Raw genomic sequence first — 5,873 nt, forward strand, 5'->3', positions numbered from 1 at the left:
TCTTCCTGCAGCAGTCTGAATCCTACCACTGTCAGGCATATAATATGTGTTCTGTCAATATTTGTGGGATGAATAATTGAAAGTGGGTAGTGGAAGACATGAATGGGTTTCACCTTAAATAGCATCACCGATAGGTCCCCAGCACATACTATAGGATCAGCCTCTTTTAAGACGCCATGGTAACCATAGATGCCCATTTGTTTTTCACATTAAGTTGATCTCTTGCCATTTTGAGAAAGTGATATTTAAAATCTATCTTTAAATTTGAGTGTTGTCTCATCCTTATAGAATTTAAACCCTTTCTGAATGCCGTAGTTGTTTCTTTGGCTTCCTCATGGCTGACTTCATTTCCTGATTTCTCAGGGTGTAGATCACAGGATTGAGCAAAGGAGAAATGATAGTGAAGTTGAAAGAAATGGCAGTATCTGTGGGGAATCCGGGTATAGACATAGATGCAGGGCACAAAGTGCAGGGTCACCACAGTGATGTGTGAGGTACAGGTGGAGACGGCTTTCCTCCTGCCCTCTCCAGTATGAGATCTCAGTATCATCAGGATGACTGTGTAGGATATGAGGAGAAAGAAGAATATAAACCAGCTGAGTTATCCATTATCAGAAATCATCAGGAGCTCCAGAGTGAAGGTGTCAGTGCAGGTAGGTTTGAGCACCTGGGGGACATCACAGTAGAAAGTGTCAAGAACTTTGGATCCATAGATGGGGGGGGGGCAGCAACAGGGAAAACTGCATGATGGAGTGGACAAAGCCTCACACACAGGAGGCCACAATCAGGCTAGTGCATTGTCCCCTACTAATGACAGTCATATGATAGAGGGGTTTTGAGATGGCTATGTAGCAATAAAATGCCATCACAGAGAGAAAAAACATCCACACCTCCCAGAAGGTGGAAGAAGAACATTTGAGTGACACAGCCATTGAAGGAGATGGGTTTTCTCTCTGATAGAAGATCAGCTAGGACCTTAGGAGCTGTGATGGAGGAAAAGTGGATGTCAAGAACAGATAGACTGTGGAGCAGGAAGTACATGGGAGTGCGAAGGTGAGATTCACAGGTAACTGTAACCATGATGAGGAGGTTTCCCATCAGAGTTGTCACATACACCAAAAACAAGAGGACAAATAAGACCCAGCTTAGTTGTTGAGACTGCATAATTCCAAGGAAAATAAATTCTTTCACTGTGGTATAATTTCCCTGCTCCATTTGGTCACAGATCCTTTTTGAAAGGAGATCTTTGCAAGAAATAACAGTGCAGTTAAAGAAAGTGTTGTGAAATCTACTGTTATCTTTTCTGTCACTTGAGTTTGGTGTTTTCCTGGGGAGGAAATTCGTTTTCTATGTATGGTTTGTGCCTGCAATTCTGTATGCTTCCATTAGATGGAAGAGGACCCAGGTTTTTGACTCAGTCATCCAAACAGGTCGGTTCTATCACTGTGGCCACTGAAATGCAGGTGACAGGTCTGTGAACCTATTCAATTGTACTTTTACTCTAAAATATGACACAAAGTAGTGAATAATAAGCCTAAGTTTGACATGAGGAACTTTGGTTCACAATAGACACCATCATGAGAATTAAAAGATAACCCACAAATGGGAAGATATTTACAATATATGTAGCTGAGAGAAGATTCACACCCAAAATATATAAAGAACTTCTACAAATCAGTAAAAAGAAGATAGATGAACAAACTGGAAAATGGAAAAAGACATGAACTAAAACTTTACAAAAGAGGATATTTAAATGCCAATTCAATTTCATTCATTATCAGGAAAATGCTTATTAAAATTACAGCAAGAAACTACAACCTACGTACCAAATGGCTAAACTGAAAAAGATGAAAAATACCAAGTGATGGTGAAGATGTGGAACAATTGGACCTTTCATTAGTCTGCTAGTGAGTGTGTAAAATTGGCATAACCACATTGCTGTTTGATGGTATCTGCTAATATTATGTATCTATATCTTTATCTGTAGATATATTTGTATCTATTTAATCATCCATCTTAGAATGGATATGTACACATTGTTAATTCAACTCTTAGCATTGTTATATATATAGGTATACATATATCCATTGTAAGAACAATCTATTTCCCTCCTAGGTAATATGTACATATCGACCAGATATATATGCTAGAATATTCATAGTAGCACTGTTTGTAATTGACTCAAAATGGAAAATGACACAAATGCCCATCAACAGTAGAAAAGATAAACAAATTGTTAAATTCACACAATACTATAGAGCAATGGGAATGATCCACATACAGTGCATGAACCACATAAATGAATCTCACAAACACAATGTCGAGGCAAATAGTCCAGTCACAAAAGAGTGTGTAATCTCTTTTTTTTTATATAAAGAACAAGAAATATATAAAACTAAAGGAAATATGAGGGAGGCTTTTGAGGCATTGATAATGTTCTGTTTCTTGATCTGGGTGCTTGTTACAAATATACGATCAGCTTGTGTGAAAATTCATTGAGCTATACACTTACGTACATTTTTCCATAGGTATGTACATCATCCTTCAGCAGAATGTTAAAAATAATTAACGTGGTCATTTTAATCTCACATCTAAAGAATGACTTTCATTTAAAGTGAAATTTAATTGGCCACCCACTTCATAATGGTTTCTTATAGTTATATTGTAATGGCCCTTACCAGCTACAACCTGAGTTACCTTTTTATCTTTCTCTCACCTGCAGACTTTAGGTCCTCCCAAGTTCTTGTGTTATTCAGGTTGCCCTGATGTCCACATGTAGTTATTTCTCAGATTCCGGTTTTAATTTCTTTCCTGTTTTTTTTTTCATTTTTCTCTTTAAATCTTAGAAAAAATCCTTAAGAGATAACATTTGCCCAAGCAGCACTCTTTTTTGTTCACACAGAAGAATAAGATAGGAGCCCCCTTTCTGATTCTATTGTCTTCAGTTCAGATTATCTCAGTCTCCCCCTCTTTGATGTTTATGTCAACAGTACAGAATGATAAGAGTAAATGATAATGATTGTAGAAGATTTCAGGTCTCTGGAATCTGAGAAGTAAGAATTCCCCACACTATACTTACCATGGCTAGAAAGTGGAGAAATTATCCCCAAAGGAGTCTTCGGTTAATTTGGCATGTAGAAATATATTTTAATTAATGATAGCAGCCTGCTCTAGAATCTTTCTTTTGGATATTGGAATGCTATGTCAGTGGTTTCAAATCTTCTGCTCAGGAAACCGCTGTGACAAGCCTAATAGCTTCCTGTGTTGCCTGTGCTCTCCCTTCCTCCTTTCTTTTTCTGTCCTGTTTCCTTTACTTTTTTCTCTTTTCTTTCCTTCATTGTTCCTTCATCTAGATAGTATTTTTATGATTGTATTAGGGTTCACCAGAGACACAGAACCAATAGGATATATATGGATGTGTAAAGGAAAATTATCGTGAAGAACTGGCTCACATGATTGTGGAGGCTGAGAAGTCCCATTATCTGTGGTTTGCAAGCTGGAGACTCAGGAAAGCTGGTGGTGTAATTGAGCCCTAGTTTGATGGCCTGGGAACCAGGGGAGACTATGGTGTAAATCCCAGTCTGAGGGCAGAAGATGAGATGAGATGTCCTAGCTCAAACAAAGAGGCAGGAAAATGGGGATGAACTTCTCCTTCCTCCACCTTTTGTTCTATTCAGGCCCTCAACAGATGATGTCTACCTTTGTTGAGGAGGCAATTAATCTGCTTTGCTTGGTCCATCAATTCAAATTCTAATCTCATTTGGAAACACTATCACAGACACAGCCGGAAATAATGTTTAATCTGGGCACCCTGTCGCTCATCAAGATAACACATAAAATTAACTGTCATAATGACATTGAGATGGTCTTTTTGAGGGAAAGGTGACTCAAATATAGATCCTTTCCTCAGGGGGTTTACAGTTAAGCCAATAAAAGTGTTGCAGGCTGTGGAGTCAGCAGAAAGAAAAGTGAGAAGTTACAAAATCAAGGGGATGTATAGGAAAATAGTCCCATTTGGGCAAAAATGTTTGTAAACTCCATCCAGGAGGTGTGCTGAACAGTATCATTGTCTCCTACTTGCATTTTGGATACACAGGTGTGGATTGTCTGGAGCTTTTAAGCAATTTAGATTTTACCACTTTCTAGTTGATGTGACCTTGGGTAAGTCACTCAATACTTGTACCAAACCAAGGAGAAATATATGTGAGGTTCACAGGACAGGATTTGGAGTCAGTTCTCAGCCTGCACCATTATAATTTATCTACAACGTCATGATAATGAGACCTACCTGATACGCATTGTGCTCTAAGGAGTAGGTGAGATTGTATGTCTGTTTAGGAAACTGAAAGCAGCTGAGGAATCTGATCTTGCCAATCTCATCAGCCCCAGGTGAGTGCTTCTTTCCTTACACATGCCAGACTCACTTGTGGGGGCTTGTCTGAGATCGGCTCATCTTGCTATTGACCCTGTGTTTCAAAGTCCTCTTCTCAACACTTTGGAGAAAGTGGGAAATGCTCTCTCTCCTCTGGGGATGTTTTCCTTTTCTCTGAGGGATTTGAGGCAAGACATATCTTCCAAAAATCAAAGTATTGTTATCACACACCTGCTTATAAACATAAATAAAATTTTCTTTGGAGTTGTAAATATAGATATTTATATTATCAAACTTTACAGAAAGAAAATAAATTATAATCCCTAAATGCAAATCCAGTCACCTATCAGGTCGCTGGAGCGGGGGAGGCTCCATGAAACTTTCAAGGTCTCTGCATTATGGAAATGTGGGCAGAATGATGGAGCTCTGCTTTGCTATTTTCCTTGCTTTAAGAAAACATTTGTGGAGTGATTCTTATGCAAACTGCTTAATTTTATCGCTTCCAAAACCTATCATATCCATGGGAAAATGATATTATTGTCTTGATTTTATAGATGAGGAAACAGAGACACACAATGATCAAGTAACTTGCTCAAGGCCTCACAGCTGGTAGAGCTAGTCTCTGTCAAGGATTCATTTTATTCCAAAGACTTATGCTCTTAACTACTGCAACCATAGTCCTTCCCAGTGTTGATCTGCCTTCCCAGAAAATCCTGCTAAGAAAAATCTCAGGAAAATCTTTCTCAAATCAAGTGAAAGTGGTATGTGTGTGTAAGAAGCCTGCACAGGGTGAGTGAGAGGTATGGCTGAGAGAGATGTAACATGAGAGGACATCAGAGGCGGCCTTGAAAAGAGACAAAAGCAGAGTGTGAAAACACAAACTTTCTAGTCTTTAGAGGCATCTCCACGAAGAACCTGGATCAACTACGTAGTGTTCCAGTGGCAGGGGAAGAAATGAGTTCTGAGTAGCATTTCCTCAAACATGAACTCCTGTTGAACATAATTGATCTGGTGGGTTCCTATGGATGCTGTCTTTTTACAAAGAGTGGGAAGGATACTGTGAAAGTCTAGGATTAGGTACGTTGCATTGAAACTCATGCACCATAGAGAGGGAGAGGGGGGAAATGGATAAAGAAATACTATTTGATGTGTTTTTGCAAGGTCAAAATAAGGATCACGAGGATTTCTTAGAAGTCACCCTAAAGGGGACCATCCTTTGTGATGAGGATTTTTAGGCTGCTTAATTTTAAAATGGTTTATGATGAGGATTTTTAGGCTGGTTACTTTTAAAACTGCAGATGAGAAGCAGGCTCTGAGGACTGGAATTTTGCTTGCCCTTTTGAGACATTTGCGTTTGTGAAGGAAGGGGGGGTGACCTTGTAGGGACCCGAAATTGGCCACCCCAAGATATGTCTCTTTGGCATCGGGATTGTTTGGGCTGATTGCTTTCGATAAACTGGGACAGGGAAGGAGGCTCTGGGGAATGGAACTTGCCCTTGTT

The 5,873-nt window shown here is 39.2% G+C and overlaps 1 pseudogene; it reads right to left on the bottom strand.

Moving 5' to 3' along the window:
* Positions 1-291: 291 nt before the first annotated feature.
* Positions 292-1,215, bottom strand: LOC124229459 (olfactory receptor 4D9-like; annotated as a pseudogene).
* Between the last annotated feature and the right edge of the window lie 4,658 nt (positions 1,216-5,873).

The sequence above is a fragment of the Equus quagga genome, chromosome 17 (assembly GCF_021613505.1).
Source record: "Equus quagga isolate Etosha38 chromosome 17, UCLA_HA_Equagga_1.0, whole genome shotgun sequence".
In the NCBI taxonomy this organism is placed as follows: domain Eukaryota; kingdom Metazoa; phylum Chordata; class Mammalia; order Perissodactyla; family Equidae; genus Equus; species Equus quagga.